This window comes from Capra hircus, chromosome 8 (genome assembly GCF_001704415.2).
Source record: "Capra hircus breed San Clemente chromosome 8, ASM170441v1, whole genome shotgun sequence".
Classification (NCBI taxonomy): Eukaryota; Metazoa; Chordata; class Mammalia; order Artiodactyla; family Bovidae; genus Capra; species Capra hircus.
The window spans coordinates 8,594,939-8,613,027 of NC_030815.1; positions in this window are offsets into that span (position 1 = coordinate 8,594,939).

The window sequence follows — 18,089 nt, forward strand, 5'->3', positions numbered from 1 at the left end:
TGAGCTTTTGAAGTATTTTATTTTATTCTTTTTTGGCTGCACCACCCAGCAGGCAGCATCTTAGTTCCCCAACCAGAGATTGAGTCTGTACCCTCTGCGTTGGCATCAAGGAGTCTTTACCACTGGAGAGCCAGGGAATTCCCGGAATTGAGGTTTTAAAGTACACTAACTCATTTTAATCCGTCCAAACATTCCACTGCAATTTTCTTGGTCACCTTCTTCCCCAATTAATCACTTTTTATGTGTGGACCTAATGAAGTTGTGAATTCAAGTTATGTTGCCATTCTGCCATCTGCAGGACCAACCCTGGGTCTAATTTTTGATGCAATAGATAAAGAGTTCCTTTAGGGCAGCTGTAGAAACTTCTCTGGCTGTTGGGTAATGCCTTTGAGTTGCAAATGTAAAACTCCAATATTATTGTTGTTGCTTTTCCTGTAAACTTTCCACTGTATTTGGTAATAGTAGCTCTTGTACTTATCTCTTCCACCAGAAAATTCTATTGCAAACGTCCCTTGTTCTCCTCTAACAGGATTCTAAGGATGACAGGTAATAATTTGAGAAACTGTTTTGACATTGCATACCCTGGTCTCCCAGAATTCCATTTTCCACCAGCAAAGAGGTCATTATTCCCTTCAAGTCAAATTAAGCCTGACAAGAAATCTTAGATTCCCATCTTTGCAGTTGTAGTTCCTGAAACCACTTTCAATACCAAATAACTCTATCAGTCAGGATTCTATCAGGAAAATAGAAAATAACCCACATATCTCAAGCTGAAAGGGATTTAGTACATAGAGGTGGATGCTTACAGAACCATTAAAAGGGCTGGAGTGCAAAGACCAAGAAAAACAGTTGCTTGCTTTGTGAAGCTCCGTAGACCTCAGGGATGATAATAACTCACTGCTAATCATCTTATGATTCTCTTCAGCATTAAAGTAACAATTTGCGGAAAGACACCCAAACTTAAAGCCAAAACCTCTCAACTGTATTCTGCTGAAATCTTCATGCTTGTGTACAGCTGCTAAGGAAAACAGTGTTTCTCCTGGCCTCCTGCCTTCTAAAACTCGCCTGAGGATCTAAATTTGAAGCCTGTTGGGACTCTGAGTGATGTGAGCAGCTTTCAGCATCTAAAATTCTTAGGAGAGTTTAGAAAGGCAGAGATGGAGCTGAGCATCAAGACACAATAGCTGGCACACTGATAAACTGAACGTGGAAAGTAGAACAATTCCCTCCAGTGGTTGCTATGAGGATTAAATGAGCTAACACCTGCAAAGTCCTGAGCACAGTGTATTATACACGCGTTAAGTGCTTGACATTTTAAGTTTTTGGTTGCTGAATCATTCAGTTCAAAAGACATCCATCCTGAATACACATATTGTCAGCTGGATGGCTCAGCCATCAGCCAAACAACCAGATCAGGAATCAGGCTCTTGAAGGTCCCCATCTATGAAGGTCCCGTTTCCAGAAAGCCCTGGGTAACCTACATAACTGCCTGAGTGACCTGCTTCCCCCTTCCTGCACCCCAGTTCCTGGTCATATGCTCTAAGTTAGTCAATAAAGACTGAACCTGCGAGACCCTAGAGACTCTACCCTCAATGCTAATAAAAGCAAGATCCCAGGTCTGTTATAGCTTTCTCTCTCTCCATGCAACCTGGCTGTGTGACCCCTCAGGTGTGCTGTGTACACTCCAGGACTTGAAGTAACAAATCTTACTCCTCAAAGTTCCCTGTTGGGGTTCCCTGGTGGCTCACTGGTAAAGAATCCGCCCTCCAATGCAGGAGATATGGGTTCGATCCCTGGTCTGGGAAGATCCCACATGCCTCAGAGCTACTAAGCCCATGCACCACAACTATGGAGCCTGTGCTCTAGAGCCCGGGAACCACAACGGTGAGCCCATGTGCCACAGCTGCTGAAGCCCATGTGCCTGTAGCTTGTGCTTCACAATGAGAGAAGGCATCACCATGAGAAGCCCCTGCATCACAACCAGCCCCTGCTCGCCGCAGCTAGAGGAAAGCCCACGCAGCAGTGAAGACCCAGCACAGCCACAAATAAATAATTTTTTTTTTAAGTTCTCTGATGGTTTTTGCTGAAGCATATCCTGCCATCCTAATGAGAACCACAGAGGCTGATCCAGCCACTCATTGGAGGAGACGTCCATGGGGGCTGGCTGCAAGTAATACGGTCTGGACGAGTGCCACCCATATTCCTAGCTGACAGCATGGCTATCAATAGGCTGAGACCAACACAAAGCCATGAAAAGCCTTACTGGGCAGTTGGCTATCTTTATCCGCCCTGAAATAAGGACGGCTCACAGCTTTCAGGTCTGTTCTCTGGGAGGGAACACCGGGATGATACTGCAGTTATTTTCCATCTGTCCCCATTTCACCACTACTCATCCACTGGCTGTCCTTCCCTGAGTCCCAGGAGGCTGACGCCTCCAGAATGGTCACCTGGGGGCGGGGGGGGGGCGGTGTCCCTGAATGTCACATGGCTCGCCCTTGGCAGTGGGAGGCACTCACAGAGGTGGGAGGCAGGCAGGAGGAGACTCGGGGACTTCCTCCCTATCCCTTTCCATTGGGGCCACTTGCTCCCAGGGGCAGGGTCCCTCCTTGACCTGGTTCCTGCCAGAATCTCCCCTCCACACCTGCCCTCCTCACTGGATTTCAACAGCAAGGCTTCCTGTTCTTGTCCCGTGGCTGACGGCTACAGCCGGTCTCTGAAATGCCCTCCTTCATCAGGACACTTTATGATGCCCACAGCCTTCCACCCCGCCATGAAAGTAGCCTCACTTCAATTTTCTGAGTGGAATTTCCTTCTGGGACCTTCTTGAATTTCTCTGCTCAAGGTCATCTTCCTAAACACCCGGGCCTGAGGTTTTGGAGCCATCCCCTTGCTTCCCCCTCAGCGGGCTGGAAGGAAATTCAGAAAGTCACAGCAGGGTTCAGCAGATGGTCAGGCCATGGATTCACACTGAACTCAAAGACTAGACCCACCGCCCTTCCTGGCAGATGTGAGGAATTCATCCCCAGGAGCCCACAGGCTATCAGTAACAGCAGGTCTCTTAAGGAGACAAGAGTCCCAGGTCCCGCCTCGCACCCCCGTCTAAAATGGAATGTGTGAACCCAGGTCGCGTCTCTGTGGCCTTGAGCTCAGAGACCCCAGGCAGCCTGTACCAAGGAAGAACTAGGGCACAGCTGAAATCCAGAAGGGAGAGAAAACAGGCGGAGATCCACGGGGAACAAGGTCTATTTCTTAATCCGTCTCCTGCCCCAAATAGCTGGGCTCTCCTCCCCCACTGGTGTTCACTGTGTTCCTCTGCCTGGCAGCAGGTGCCACCAGGCCTTAAACTGGGTCACAGAGGGCGGCAAGGAGCCGACCAGGCCCGCAGGCCACAACCTCCCCTGACTTCACTCCCCAGGCTCCAGACTGGAGGGGCAGAGCCCAGACTCCAGGTGGCCCCTGCCCTCCAGGGCGTCCCGCGGGGCCCCTGCTGCCCAGAGCCCCAACCAGCGAGGGGGCATGCTCTGTCCACCCCGTGCGGGGGCAGAGGGGCCACACTGCCACCCCTCCCACTGCAGCCGCAGTGAGTGCCCTCAGGGACCCCTCCTCCCCAGGGCAGCCAGAGGGCCCACACAAGGGCTCCCGACACCCTGGGGGCAGAGCTAGTGTAGAGGGCAGAGTGTAAATTTCAGAATCAGAAAACAAATGAATTAAACCTCAGATTTGAAACCCCAGACCGTTGAGAGACAGGGAGGGAGATGCTTGCTCAGGATAACCCAGCGGGGAAGTGGCCGAGCCCAGGCCCCAAGCACCACTGCTCACCCCCTCCCCCCGTGGCCAGGTGTCTGCCCCTCCCGTCCGACCCCGCCCCCTGTCCCGACCCCGCCCCCTGTCCTGACCCTGCCCCTCCTCCTTCCCGGGATCCCTGGCATCTGGTCCTGATGGTGCCTGTCTCTCCACAGGTTGTCGGAGCATGGTTTCGGCCTGATTACCACGGACATCCGGGAGGGACAGACCTCTCACTACATGGAGGATTACCACGAGCAGTACCTAGGCAAGAACCCCGATGGGTTCTGTGACTTCAGGGGCACTGGAGTGTCCTGTCCCTGGGTATTTATTTTGGACCCAGAATTCACATGTCGGAACCCTAGCCCCCAGCATGGCTATGTTTTTTGATGGTGACACTAAGGAAAGAATGAGCTTCCCAAGTGGTGATAATGGTAAAGAAGTCACCTGCTAATGCAGGAGACATAAGAGACCCGGGTCGATCCCTGGGTCCGGAAGAGCCTCTGGAGGAGGGCATGGCAACCCACTCCAGTATTCTTGCCTGGAGAATCCCACATACAGGGGAGCCTGTGGGCTACAGTGCATACAGTTGCAGAGTCGGTCACGACTGAAGCGAGTTAGCATGGTTAGCATGCATGCCAGGAAAGAATTACGGCTAAATGAGGTCACAAGGCAGGGTGCAGGGCGGGTCTCACTCACTGCCTGAATCCACAGGGAGGCCATGTAGGTCGGGAGGAACTGGGTCAGCTGCCACCTGGATCTTGGACTTCCAGCCTCCAGCACTGTGAGAAGATAAATTTCTGTTGTGTAAACCAGCAGTCTATGGCATTTCGTTAGGGCAGCTCGGTTTGACTAAGCCAGAATGAAAAAGGAATCTCTCCCTATGTGGTCGGCCCTGGAGGTCACAACAAAAACACTTGAAAGGAAGCAGGCAGTTTTGTGGTTCACAGTGGGCTTTTTGAAATGCACGAAAGCATTTTTTAAGTCTGGTCTTTGAGATATACTTTAGGAAATTACCTTTTTAAGACATATGGTTCCATGAATTCTGACAGCTGCCATATGGTTGTGTAACCACCACCACAATCAAGGCATAGCACTTTCCACCACCCCGGAAAGTTCTCCGGTGCCCCTGGGAACCCACCCCCGGCCCCAGATCTCAGCCTCTGGTGACAGTTGGCGTGCTCTCTCTGCCTGTCTGGGCGGCATATGGAAGGTAGTAGCTAGCCAGCCTCTTCAACTCAGCGGAAGGTCCTGGCGTTTCCTGTTGCCAGTGGCCTGTTCTTTTCATTATTCAGGGCTATTGCTGTTGTCTGGATGGGCCACTGACAGACAGGTAGCGTGCTGTTTTTAAGTCAGTCTCGTCCGATTGTTTTGTGACCATGTGGACTATTGCCCACCAGGCTCCTCTGTCCATGGGATTCTCCAGACAAGTATACTGGAGTGGGTTGCCGTTTCCTTCTCCAGGGGATCTTCTCGACCCAGGGATCGAACCAGCGTCTCCTGCATTTACATGTGGGTTCTTAACCGCTAAGCCACCAGGGAAACCCATGTAGGGTGCTAGTTTTCAGTAATTATTTATAAAGACACCATAAGCATTGCATACCACACCACACATGTCTTATGTGCAGACATGTGTCTTCGTGCAATGGTGCTTTGATAAAAATGTGAATTCGTGCATACATGTGCTGGGATATTGGGAATTCTTGGGGATCTGAATGACGATTGCGCACATGCTGTGTTCTCCTGTTCAGAAGTTTAGGGCCAGCCATGGAAGCCATGTAGGTAAGCCAGGTGACCCTGGGAATCCTTTATTTATGCCCTGTTCCACTGTATATGAACATGTGCCCTCCAGGGCCCCAAAGTTTGCAAACACTTAGGGCTGCAGCGAAATATTTCTCTCTGCTGAGCCCAAATTCATGCTGTTTTCCGAAGAACGGAGATAAGAGGCTGTGTCTCCCATTTCAGGCCCCCTCCTGGCAGAGAAAAGATTTGAGTTGGGTTGATGCATTCTAATGTAGGGCTCTGAGTCTGTGCTCGCTCCACTGTGACACCTGATGTGTTAGGATCAGCAGTCTTGGGTCCCTTCTGAAGAAAATCTTCAGCTCTCTCTTTTCTCCTGCTGCATCAGTGAATCCGAGATGCCTCGATTTATAGGAGGCCAGCTGGTGTGGAGTCCTTCCACTCTGCTGCCCTCTGCATCCCAGAGGACTGGCTCGTGGGCTCATCAGCTTCCGGTCCAGGATGCCTCCTGGCTGTCTTGTCTGGACTGTGCTGGCTCCACCCAGTGCCCTATTGTGACCTGGGCAGCAGGCTGGGCTGTGAGTGCAGGCACAGACAGCGAGGCCCTGAGGGGTCCCTCTGCACTGCACATGAGCAGTCCTACCTGAAGCCTCTCCATGGGCTTGAGTCAACGCCAGGGCCAATGACAGGATGGAGGGACGGAAGAGCCGTGCTCCTGCTGCCAGTTGCCCTGCTGCTGCGCTGGCCACACAGCAGCCTGGAACGTAGGTCTCTGCTGGTGCTCGTAGTCTGCGCCTCTCCAGGGCTCTCGTCCTTTGCCACCAGGTGTATCACCTGGGAGCTTGTGCAGAGGATCAGGTTCTAGGATGCAGATTCTGTAGTTCTGGGTGGGATCCGTGGAACTGCCCCTCCAGTGAATCTGATGCCAGGACCCCTGGACCAGACTTTCAGATCATTGCTCCCCACATACCCCCAACTGTGGAGAAGCCTGGTGTGTGTAACGTCTATGTCAGGTACCAGTTTTCCAGAGTGAGTGGCCAATGTAAGTATACCCCCTGAGAAGGGTAACCAGCAGTCCATCTGAAGATGCTAACTAGCCCTGTCCTGCAGCTTTAAGGCCCCGTGTGATCCTTGAAAAGAAATTTCTCTGCTGTTTTCTCTTCAAAAACATTCTGAAGGATCACGCGGAGCCTAATTGGTCTAATGCAAAACATAAATAATATAAGCTATAATGAAGGCAGTGTCTTAATACCTACTCTGGATTCATCTCCCTGGGTCCGGAGAAACTAGGGAGACTCGTGTTATATTTTCAATTTTTTGTTGACAGATAGCCTCTATTACATGCTGGGAGCTGTTTCTTTTTTTAAATTGGAGGATAATTGCTTTACAATGTTGTATTGGTTTCTGCCATACAACAAACTGAATCCGCCTGAAGTGTACAACGTGCCCTCTCTCTTGAACCTCCCTCCCACCCCCATCCCACCCCTCTAGGTGGTCACAGAGCACCAGGCTGAGCTCGCTGTGTTATACAGCAACTTGGGAGCTGTTTTACGAGAGAGATGTCTTTTGGTTTTGTCTTTGTTTTGGGTGTGTTGTGTGATCTTAGTTCCCTGACCAGGGATCAAACCCATGCCCCCTGTGGTGGAAGCCAAGAGGCTTAAGCACTGGGCAAGCAGGCAAGCCCAGCAGAGGATGTTTTATAGCAGAGAAAGACATATTCAATTCCTACCCTTAAGGAGTTTTATTATCCAGTGTCTGGAGGGAAGTATCAAACTTAGAAATGAATGAATATAAGTTAATTCTGGTTCCTGTTAAATGGTATGAAACATGTAAAACAGGCTAACGTGTTGGGGGATCTGCAGGGGAGTGCTGAGACTGTCCTGGGAGGCAGTCATGGAAAGCCTTCCTGGGACGACAAGACTTAGGTGGAGACCCATCCTATGAGAAGGAAACCTATTTCCAAGCAGAAATGACAGCAAGTGCAAAGGTCCTGAGCTGTGAATGAGTCCAGTGTGTTTTAGAGGCAGACAGGCTGGTTTAGTTGGAGCAGAGTGAATGGGGAGGGGGTGCTGGAGAAAGATGGGCTCATAAAGGCACAGTGAGGACTTTGGGATTTTATTCCGGTGACAATGGGAAGCCATCAGAGAGTCTAACTGGGAGAGTGAAAAATGAGATGTGCTAGAGAAAGATATTCTGGCTGCTCCAGAGGATAGACTGTGGGGGTGCAAGAGTGGAAGTGGGGGGAGGCATTAGTGAGCAGAACAGGATAAAGGCCAGGCTGGCTTTATAGCCAGAGGGATGCAGAGGAGTGGCTGGCTTCGGTTTCAACATTGTTTGGCAATGTTGATGGAACTGGTCACTGGGGAGTGAAAGAAAGAGATAACTCAGGGATAACTCCAGCCTGATCTTCTTGCCTAAGCAAATAGATGGGTGTGGTACCATCCGTAGAACCGTGCCAGGCTCATGAGAAAGACATAGAAGTGAGGTTAAGCAAGTAGACGGCTCAGTTTGGGCTGCTTTAATTTGAGGCCCCCCTTAGATGTCCTTATGAACTGTGGAATAAGGCAGTTAGTTGTTAAAGAGGGGGAGCTCAGTGGAGAGGCCTGAGGGTAAGCACGAGAGCTTTGAGTCTGTATAATGGTGATACTTGCACTTGGGCAGGGCTGGGCATTTGGCATTTCAGCCAAAATACATAGGGAATGAAGTGGTCTGAGGATTCAGCCTTGAGTTTTGGAAGAGGAGGTGGGTTCAGGGAAACAGTATGAGAAGCAATGGCCACTGATGTGGGAAGATGACCAGCAAGGACATCCTCCCAAGGAAACACCGCAGAGATAACCCCAGATTGAACCAAGAGTCTTGGGCTCAACTGAGACTCCCTGATCCAGACTTGAATGAAACCAAATGTCGTCCCTTTAAATTGATGTGACCTGAAAAAATAGGCAGCAGATTGTGTTAATACTTATCTTTGTATTGAAGACAAGACGACAGAGGCTCAGAAAGGTTAAATCAGTGGCTCTAAGATATACAGCTAGCAAACAGTGGGGCCAACTCAGAACTTCTGACTTCAAACCCTAATTCTTTCCCTCTCCACAGGTTCCCTGCCAGGTAGGAAGTTTCCACACTAAAATCTGGAAGACCTGAGTGGTCTCTCCAGGCATGTTTCTCTTTCTCTCAGGGTGACATATACTGAAAGGGCCTTTTTGGGGAAAAAAGATTTTCTGAGACATCCTGATGGTGCAGGCAAAGAAAGAATAAGAAAAAACCTAAGACGAGACTTCCCTATCTTAATCTGTTTGGTCACATCTCTGGATCTGGATCAATTAGTCACCTGGGAAAAAATCTAGAGTCTGCAGTGATTTCATTCCAGTGGGATTTGCAAGGGAAGATCTGCAAATTCCCCCACCAGGAGTTTTGCTCTGTGGTGCTGGCAGACCCAAGGCTTCATTCAGTTCTCTATCTGCAGATTATAGAGACCCCTTAGGATCCCAGCATGCATGTGTGTGTGTTAGTCACTCAGTCGTGTCTGACTCTTTGTGACCCCATGGACTATAGCCTGCCAGCCTTCTCTGTCCATGGAATACTCCAGGCAAGAATACTGGAGTGAGTTGCCATCTCATTCTCCAAGGGACTCTCCTAAAATGCACAACCATGTGTCTCCTATTTTCCAAGCCAGTCCCAACTCTCATTTTCCACAAAGTTGAGCGCTGGAGCATGCAAAAATATAGAAGAACTTTTGTCCTCGCACAAGATTTTTTCGTGTAAATACATTCACATTTCAATTCGCATGACCACTGACGGCTACACTTAAACTGTGGTACTTAAAATCACACACCTCTTAAACAAAAATTCAGAATGAGGAAGCTAAAGTTATTAACATTAAAGTGTCAATGTTTACATATAAGACTCAGAATAAAAAGTTATGTTTTATGTTAATTAAAATAAGAGGATGGACCTTCAGATTTCTGCATGGTTTTCCTAAAGATGTGGCATCAGACTTGCTCAGATCCAGGATCGAGGGGCAAAGACCATATGGCGGCATGAAAACGTCTTACACAAGTATACAAATTCTGCCGTTTGTTATATTCCACTGTGTGAAGCCCTGGGTCTCTCCTCCCTCTTCCTTCTTCCTGCTCTTAGTGAAATGTGGCCAAAGAATGAACACTTCTGAGAAGTCTGAAATTTTGGGAATCATAGGTGGGGTGCCTGCAAACATCAGAGATTTCCCCTGGCAGATTCGCATCCTTGAAAACGGGAGTCATCTCTGTGGGGGGTCGATCCTCAGTGAGTGGTGGATTCTGACCGCAGCCCATTGCTTCAAAAGCGAGAATGAGTAAGTGTTGCAGATGGAACTTTTTTCAAAGCAATGGAGTAGAATGTTTGCCCTGTGTTGCTCTTCAGCCTCTCGGTGGTGTCTGACTCTTTGTGTGTCGACCCCATGGACTGTAGCCCGCCAGGCTCCTCTGTCCTTGGGACTGCCCAGGCAAGAACACTGGACTGGGTTTCCATTTCCTCCTCCAGGGGATCTTCCTCACCCATGGATCAAACCCGAATCTCCTGCATTGGCAGGTGGATTCTTTACCACTGAGCCACCAGAGAAACCCATATTTGCCTCTGAGCTGTGTGCTGTGCTTAGTCCCTCAGTGGTGTCCAACTCTTTGCGACCCCATGGACTGTAGCCCGTCAGGCTCCTCTGTCCATGGGGATTCTCCAGGCAAGAATACTGGATTGGGTTGCCATGCCCTCCTCCAGGGCATCGTCCCAACCCAGGTATCGAACCCAGGTCTCCGGCATTGCAGGCAGATTCTTTACCATCTGAGCCACCAGGGAAGCCCAAGAATACTGGGTAGCCAATCCCTTCTCTAGCGGAAATCTTCCCGACCCAGGAATCGACCCAGGGTCTCCTGCATTGCGGGAAGATTCTTTACCAGATGAGCTACCCGGGAAGCCTTTTGACCCTACATGCTTACTATCTTTTTATATTATTTATATATTTTATATTATTTAATTTTATATATTTTAATTATATTTTATTTGTATATCTATATATTTAATCATTTTATTTTTATAATTATAATTTAATTATATTAAAATTTATATTTAATTTATTTTAATATTTATATTATTTATTTTTATACTTTATATTATTTATATTTTTAACATTATTTTGCCCCACATGCCTGTTATTCACATTCATCAGGCATAAAAGAAAATACAAAGAGGTAGATACCTGTGTGGTTAAATATGACGCTTTGCAGGTAGAAAGAAGCTGTTCTCCTAGGATGCTGCACAGCTTGTTGCGTGGGTTCTACCCTGCAGAGCAAATGTTCCTTTGCTGCGGAAAGGAACAGCATTTTGCTAAGTCCATGTAGCCCTGCGGAGAGTCCTTTCCTAAGCACTGGGCTGACAGTGACCGTGGAACTGGGGAATCCTAGAAGCATTAGGCCCTGAGGGTAGGGCACCAGGCCTGGCTGCACGGCAGAAGGCATTGTCTGAGCCCCAGTCCACAAAATAGTATTTTTGCAAAACTTCTCATTTGTCTGTAATACAGCCAGTCTAGCTTTTCTTGCAACTCAAGGTCAAGTCCCTCAACTACTTAGGCCAGCAGTCTCCAAATTTTTGGCACTAGGGGCCAAGTTTCATAGAAGACGATTCTTCCATGGAGCGGGAGAGGGGATGGTTTGGGGACGATTCAAGTGCGTCACATTTATTGTGCACTTTATGTCTATCATTATTACATCAGCTCCATCTCAGACCATCAGGTGTTAGATTCCAAGGTTGGAACCCCCTGACTTATGCATAGTATGGCTTCCTAGACATTTGTTGGTGACATCTACAGGTGAATTTTGCCCAAGTCGAGCTGGTTGGCCAGAAGGCAGGGCAGAGCAGTCAGGTCTGGCTGCTCCTCCTTGGCTACGAGCCAAGTGCAGAGCCCTAGCTGCCCCCCTTGCCCCCAGGACCACGGTCTCAGATGGAGGAGGTGGGGCAGTTATTTTCTCCTAAGGTTCACTTTTCATCTTCCCACTACTTAACCTTTTCCTCTTTCTTTTATTTTGAAATAAGATCTACCTTGGAGGTCACACACGGTGAAGAAAATCTTGACACCCAGAACTTGACGAAGATAAAAGTGGACAAGATAATTATTCACAATTATTTTGACAGTTGGTTCTTCTTTAATGACATCGCTTTGCTGTTGCTCAAATCCCCTCTGAGCCTGGGTGTCAGGATGGTACCCATTTGCCTTTCAGAGGTCACTAACATAGAGAGATGGAGGAACTGCTGGGTGAGCGGGTGGGGCACTACTGGTGAGTGACTGTGGCCCACCCTGGGGGTGGGGGTGGCACCCTGGCTGAGGTTTGCAATGAGAAGCAGACTCTGGAGGCTCTGCTGGCCCTCGGAGGTCTGCTTGGTGGACCTGGGCACTTCTGATTCTCAGTTAAGGTCCCACCATGAACCTTCTTGGTCTGGGCACCCGTAGCAAGTTTCAGGTCCATATTGTGAGATAGGAACCCCAAACAGGGCCTCAGGGAAAACCCAGGCAAACATATTCTGTGTCCTAAGGACGATCTGGAGGAATTTGGAGGGACGTCCCAATAGGCAGGGGCTGGGCTCTGAGAACATGCTGATGTCAGCCAGGGCAACCCTGTCACAGCTGATGGGACAAGCTCTTCTCCCCTGTGGCTAAAATCACAAACCACAGATCCAGGCCAAGGTAGAGGAGATTCACCGAATATAAAATTGTCCTTCTAGAGTCAACTTCTGCTGCTCGGTTCAGCCGACCCACACCGTGGTGTCCTTTTGTTTTCCTTCTTGGTTAATGCGACGTTCCCCATAATCATCAGGGAAAGGAAAAACAGATTCCACTTGGTGCTGTCCTTGCAAGGAGGCACCCGAATGGCTCTACATGGATCCCCACATGGTCCCAGAGCTCAGAGCTAGGTTAGATTCCTTCTTGGGAATTGCCCTTAGAAGCCTTTTAATAGCTTCAAAAAAAAAAAAAAAAAAAGGCCACCTTCCTGTACGGTTCCTCATGTTTCATTTACCTCATTTTCATTGAAACTCCTCTAGGATCCAGGCAGTGTTGTAGGCTCCAGGGGCTCAGCAACATACAAAGAGGAAAACATGCCCGTCTTTGAGAGTGGACATTCTAGGAGTTGGGCTCAGCTTGAGTGCAGAGGCAGTGAACTCGGGCCCTGGCATGAAGTCCACCTTTTTGGGCCATGGGTCCCAGGACAGAATTTGTCACTGCGGGTTCTCTTTACATCCTCATGGATTTGAATCAAACACCTTTTTCGGATCCTAGCTGAAACCTGGCACCCTTGGCAGTACCAGAAGATGGCTTGCTGAGGCTGAAATCAATAAAACCCAGTCCTTGGAGCTCTTGATTCACAGAGAGTACGTTCAAGAGTCTCCTGGATAACCCTCCTACTCCCTCCTCAGCCAGTCCAAATTTGGGTTGTTCCCTGGGCCATGGAGCAGTTCCATATTGTGGAGGTGAAAAGACATGATATGGGTGGGTCCACTAAAGGGGCCATGCAGTGCTCAGGGTCCTTTCCCCATCTGCTTCTTTTATGGGTCAGTTCCTAAGCGGAGTACGGAGACAGGACTCCAGAAAGTCAATATCCAGCTGATCAAGTGGGAAACCTGCTCTGAGCTGATGCCTCTACTCACCAAGAGCATGCTGTGTGCCGGGGACCTTGAAGGTGGGAAAGATGCCTGCCAGGTAAAGCTGGGAGAGAGGCTGCCCCAGAAAGCTGACCGACAGGGTGGGATACCTGGCTTCCCTCTCTCTCCTCTGAATAGGAAGTGGATTAAAACAACAGAAACGTGTTCCTCTCACAGATACCAGAAGTCCCAAATCAGGGCACTGGCTGGGCTCTGCTCCCTCTCGAGGGTCTAGGGGAGGACCCTTCTTTGCCTTTTCTGGTTTCGGGTGGTTGCAGGCATCCCTGGGTTTTCCTCAGCCTGCAGGTGCATCCTTCAGCTCTCCGCATCCATCTTTGATGATATAGGTGCATTATTCCAGTCTCTGCCTCTATCTTAAAATGCCTTCTGTGTCGCTCTTAAATTTTCTTTTTTCTTATAAGGACACTACTCGTTGGATTTAGAGCTCACCCTGATTTCAGAGTAATCTTCCCCAAAGATCCTTAATTAGACCTGTAAAGACTCTATTTCCAAACAAGGTCACAGTGATGGGTACAAGGGGTTAGGACATATCTTTTGGGTGGACACTCAGCCTGCTACAGATAAGAACGCGGGTCAGATGGCCTTCTCCCCCGTGTGTCTCCTCTGATTTCTCTTCTTATAGGGTTGCCAGTCGTTGGATTAGGGCCCACACTAATCCAGTGGGACTTCCTCTTAAAGGAACTAATTACATCCACACAGATTCTATTTCCAAATAAGGTCAAATCCTGAGGTTCCGGGTGGACAAGAATTTGGGAGGGCTGCTCCGTGACCAAACAGGGGCTGTGCGGGGTAGTGGTTAGGGCCGCAGGCTGCCTAAGCTTCCCTCCTGGCTCCTCTACTCCCTGCCTGGCCTCCCCTCGCCTGTGCCTTTTCAGATTTCCCCGTCTGTAAAATGGGACACCTAAGGGTCTTTTGAGGACTTTCCAGGTGGCGCTAGCGGTAAAGAGCTTGCCTGCCAATGCAGGGGATGTAAGAGACGCGGGTTTGATCTCTGGGTGGGGAAGATGCCCTGGAGGAGGGCACGGCAACCAACTCCAGTATTCTTGCCTGGAGAATCCCACGGGCAGAGGAGCCTGGCGGGCTGTGGTCCATAGAATCACAAAGAGTCGGACAGGACTGAAGTGACTTAGCAGGCACAAGAGTCTTCTTAGGACTATTGTGAAGATAAAGTGAGTCATGTACAAAAGCATTTAGAAACGCACAGAGCAGAGGAGGGTCACGGGAGACAATACAAATACCGTCTTCTCCATCACCCTGTCTTACATCTGCTCGGTGCTCAACAGCACACAGAGTACTTCCACAAATACACCTAAGGGTTGTGAATAGCCCTGGGAAGCAGGCCTCTTTCAGATGGGAAGAGGAAGACCAGGAAAGCCGACAGCCTTGCAGAGGACACAGCAGGGAGGTAAATGACAGACGCTGAGTTCTAACCAAGGCATGATGGCATCAGGGGGAAGAGCCATCTTTGGGGTTCCAATGGAAATGGGGCTCCAAAATGCAGCAGCTCCACAAAGATTCAACCGCCACAAAGATGCTGGGAGCTGCTAGTGAGTGCGGCTTGCCAAACATCACAGGGTGTTTTACAGGGGGCCACCTCCTTCCCTTTACACAGCAGTCCTTTGGGAGAGGTACGGTGATCACCAGCATAAAAGGAGCCTCAAAACACTGAAGGAAAAGTTCACATTCTCTCCACTAAGTATTCATCCTGGGGTATGAACCAAGGTCTGTTTGGCTCCAGAAATTTAAGTTCTTAACTACATCTTTCAGCTTCCCAGGTGGCGCTGGGGGTAAAGAACTCACCTGCCAATGCAGGAAACCTGAGACATGGCTTTGATCCCTGGGTTGGGGAGATCCCCTGGAGAAGGAAATGGCAGCCCACTCCAGTATTCTTGCCTGGAGAATCCCATGGACAGAGGAGCCTGGCGGGCTACAGTCCATGGGGTTACACAGAGTCAGACACGAATGAAGTGACTTCCCACACATACATCTTCCACATAGACCCCCTTCATCCCTAGAGAAGTGAGTGTTATTCATTTTAAAGAGAGATCATGGGAATTTCCAATGACTTCAAAGAATTAGGTAAAGAACAGTTTAGTTCAAATTAAGTTGATAGACACAGCAATTTTTTTTGCATTAATTTGTTGCTTTTATTTTAGTCTCTAAGTTGTGCCCAACTCTTTTTTTTTTAAATTTTTTATTTTTTTTAAATTTTAAAATCTTTAATTCTTACATGCGTTCCCAAACATGAACCCCCCTCCCACCTCCCTCCCCACAACATCTCTCTGGGTCATCCCCATGCACCAGCCCCAAGCAAGCTGCACCCTACGTCAGACATGGACTGGCGATTCAATTCTTACATGACAGTATACATGTTATAATTCCCATTCTCCCAAATCATCCCACCCTCTCCCTCTCCCTCTGAGTCCAAAAGTCTGGTATACACATCTGTGTCTTTTTTCCTGTCTTGCATACAGGGTCGTCATTGCCATCTTCCTAAATTCCATATATATGTGTTAGTATACTGTATTGGTGTTTCTCTTTCTGGCTTACTTCACTCTGTATAATTGGCTCCAGTTTCACCCATCTCATCAGAACTGATTCAAATGAATTCTTTTTAACGGCTGAGTAATACTCCATTGTGTATATGTACCACAGCTTTCTTATCCATTCATCTGCTGATGGACATCTAGGTTGTTTCCATGTCCTGGCTATTATAAACAGTGCTGCGATGAACATTGGGGTACATGTGTCTCTTTCAATTCTGGTTTCCTCGGTGTGTATGCCCAGCAAGTGGGATTGCTGGGTCATAAGGTAGTTCTATTTGCAATTTTTTAAGGAATCTCCACACTGTTCTCCATAGTGGCTGTACTAGTTTGCATTCCCACCAACAGTGTAGGAGGGTTCCCTTTTCTCCACACCCTCTCCAGCATTTACTGCTTGCAGATTTTTGGATCGCAGCCATTCTGACTGGTGTGAAGTGGTACCTCATTGTGGTTTTGATTTGCATTTCTCTAATAATGAGTGATGTTGAGCATCTTTTCATGTGTTTGTTAGCCATCCGTATGTCTTCTTTGGAGAAATGTCTACTTAGTTCTTTGGCCCATTTTTTGATTGGGTCGTTTATTTTTCTGGAATTGAGCTGCAGAAGTTGCTTGTATATTTTTGAGATTAGTTGTTTGTCAGTTGTTTCAGTTGCTATTATTTTCTCCCATTCAGAAGGCTGTCTTTTCACCTTGCTTATATTTTCCTTTGTTGTACAGAAGCTTTTAATTTTAATTAGATCCCATTTGTTTATTTTTGCTTTTATTTCCAGAATTCTGGGAGGTGGATCATAGAGGATCCTGCTGTGATTTATGTCTGAGAGTGTTTTGCCTATGTTCTCCTCTAGGAGTTTTATAGTTTCTGATCTTACATTTAGATCTTTAATCCATTTTGAGTTTATTTTTGTGTACGGTGATAGAAAGTGATCTAGTTTCATTCTTTTACAAGTGGTTGACCAGTTTTCCCAGCACCACTTGTTAAAGAGATTGTCTTTACTCCATTGTATATTCTTGCCTCCTTTGTCAAAGATAAGGTGTCCATATGTGTGTGGATTTATCTCTGGGCTTTCTATTTTGTTCCATTGATCTATATGTCTGTCTTTGTGCCAGTACCATACTGTCTTGATGACTGTGGCTTTGTAGTAGAGCCTGAAGTCAGGCAAGTTGATTCCTCCAGTTCCATTCTTCTTTCTCAAGATTGCTTTGGCTATTCGAGGTTTTTTGTATTTCCATACAAATCTTGAAATTATTTGTTCTAGTTCTGTGAAAAATGTGGCTGGTAGCTTGATAGGGATTGCATTGAATTTGTAAATTGCTTTGGGTAGTATACTCATTTTCACTATATTGATTCTTCCGATCCATGAACATGGTATATTTCTCCATCTATTAGTGTCCTCTTTGATTTCTTTCATCAGTGTTTTATAGTTTTCTATATATAGGTCTTTAGTTTCTTTAGGTAGATATATTCCTAAGTATTTTATTCTTTTCGTTGCAATGGTGAATGGAATTGTTTCCTTAATTTCTTTTTCTACTTTCTCATTATTCGTGTATAGGAATGCAAGGGATTTCTGTGTGTTGATTTTATATCCTGCAACTTTACTATATTCATTGATTAGCTCTAGTAATTTTCTGGTGGAGTCTTTAGGGTTTTCCATGTAGAGGATCATAGACACAGCAATTTGTTCACAAAAACAATTTGGTTTTTAAAACTCAAACCCATATACTACGGGGGGAGGGGTGTTGTTTGTTTTGTATTTGGATTTTTGGCATGTCGTGAAAATGGTGATTCTTCTTGGCTTTCCTGTGTGTTAGTATCCTCAGCAATAAATCTTTGTGAGCTGTGAGACGCTGTGTGCTGCTGGATCCTATTTCTATAAAATAATAATGACGTGTCTGTGTATTTGCAAACAGGAGGATGCAGAAAGTTACACTGGACTAAGGAGCTGCCCCTGCATGGCTGCAATTAACAGTGTTGTTTATTTCACTTATTTATTTGAGCACACATAAAGAAAATGCCAGGGGTAGAGAAAGGTGCGCAGTGAAGAGGAAGTTCGCCTTTTATAACTATTTATAATTGTTCTTTTTCTCTCCCGGAGAAATCACTGTCAAAGTATTAACTATATCTTACCTTTCATACACAATTGTGTCCATTCTTATATACAAATTTACTTATTAATATTATTAGGAGTATTCTTTATGTTCTTTTTCCATATCTCAGTTTTCTGATTTTTTTATCAAGATGCATGATTCTTTAATAGAAATTGTAAAATGGTCCAAAAGCTTTGGGGGCATGAAAGTTTGTGTGTTCCTTCATTTTCATGTCAATGATGTTTGTTCCACCTG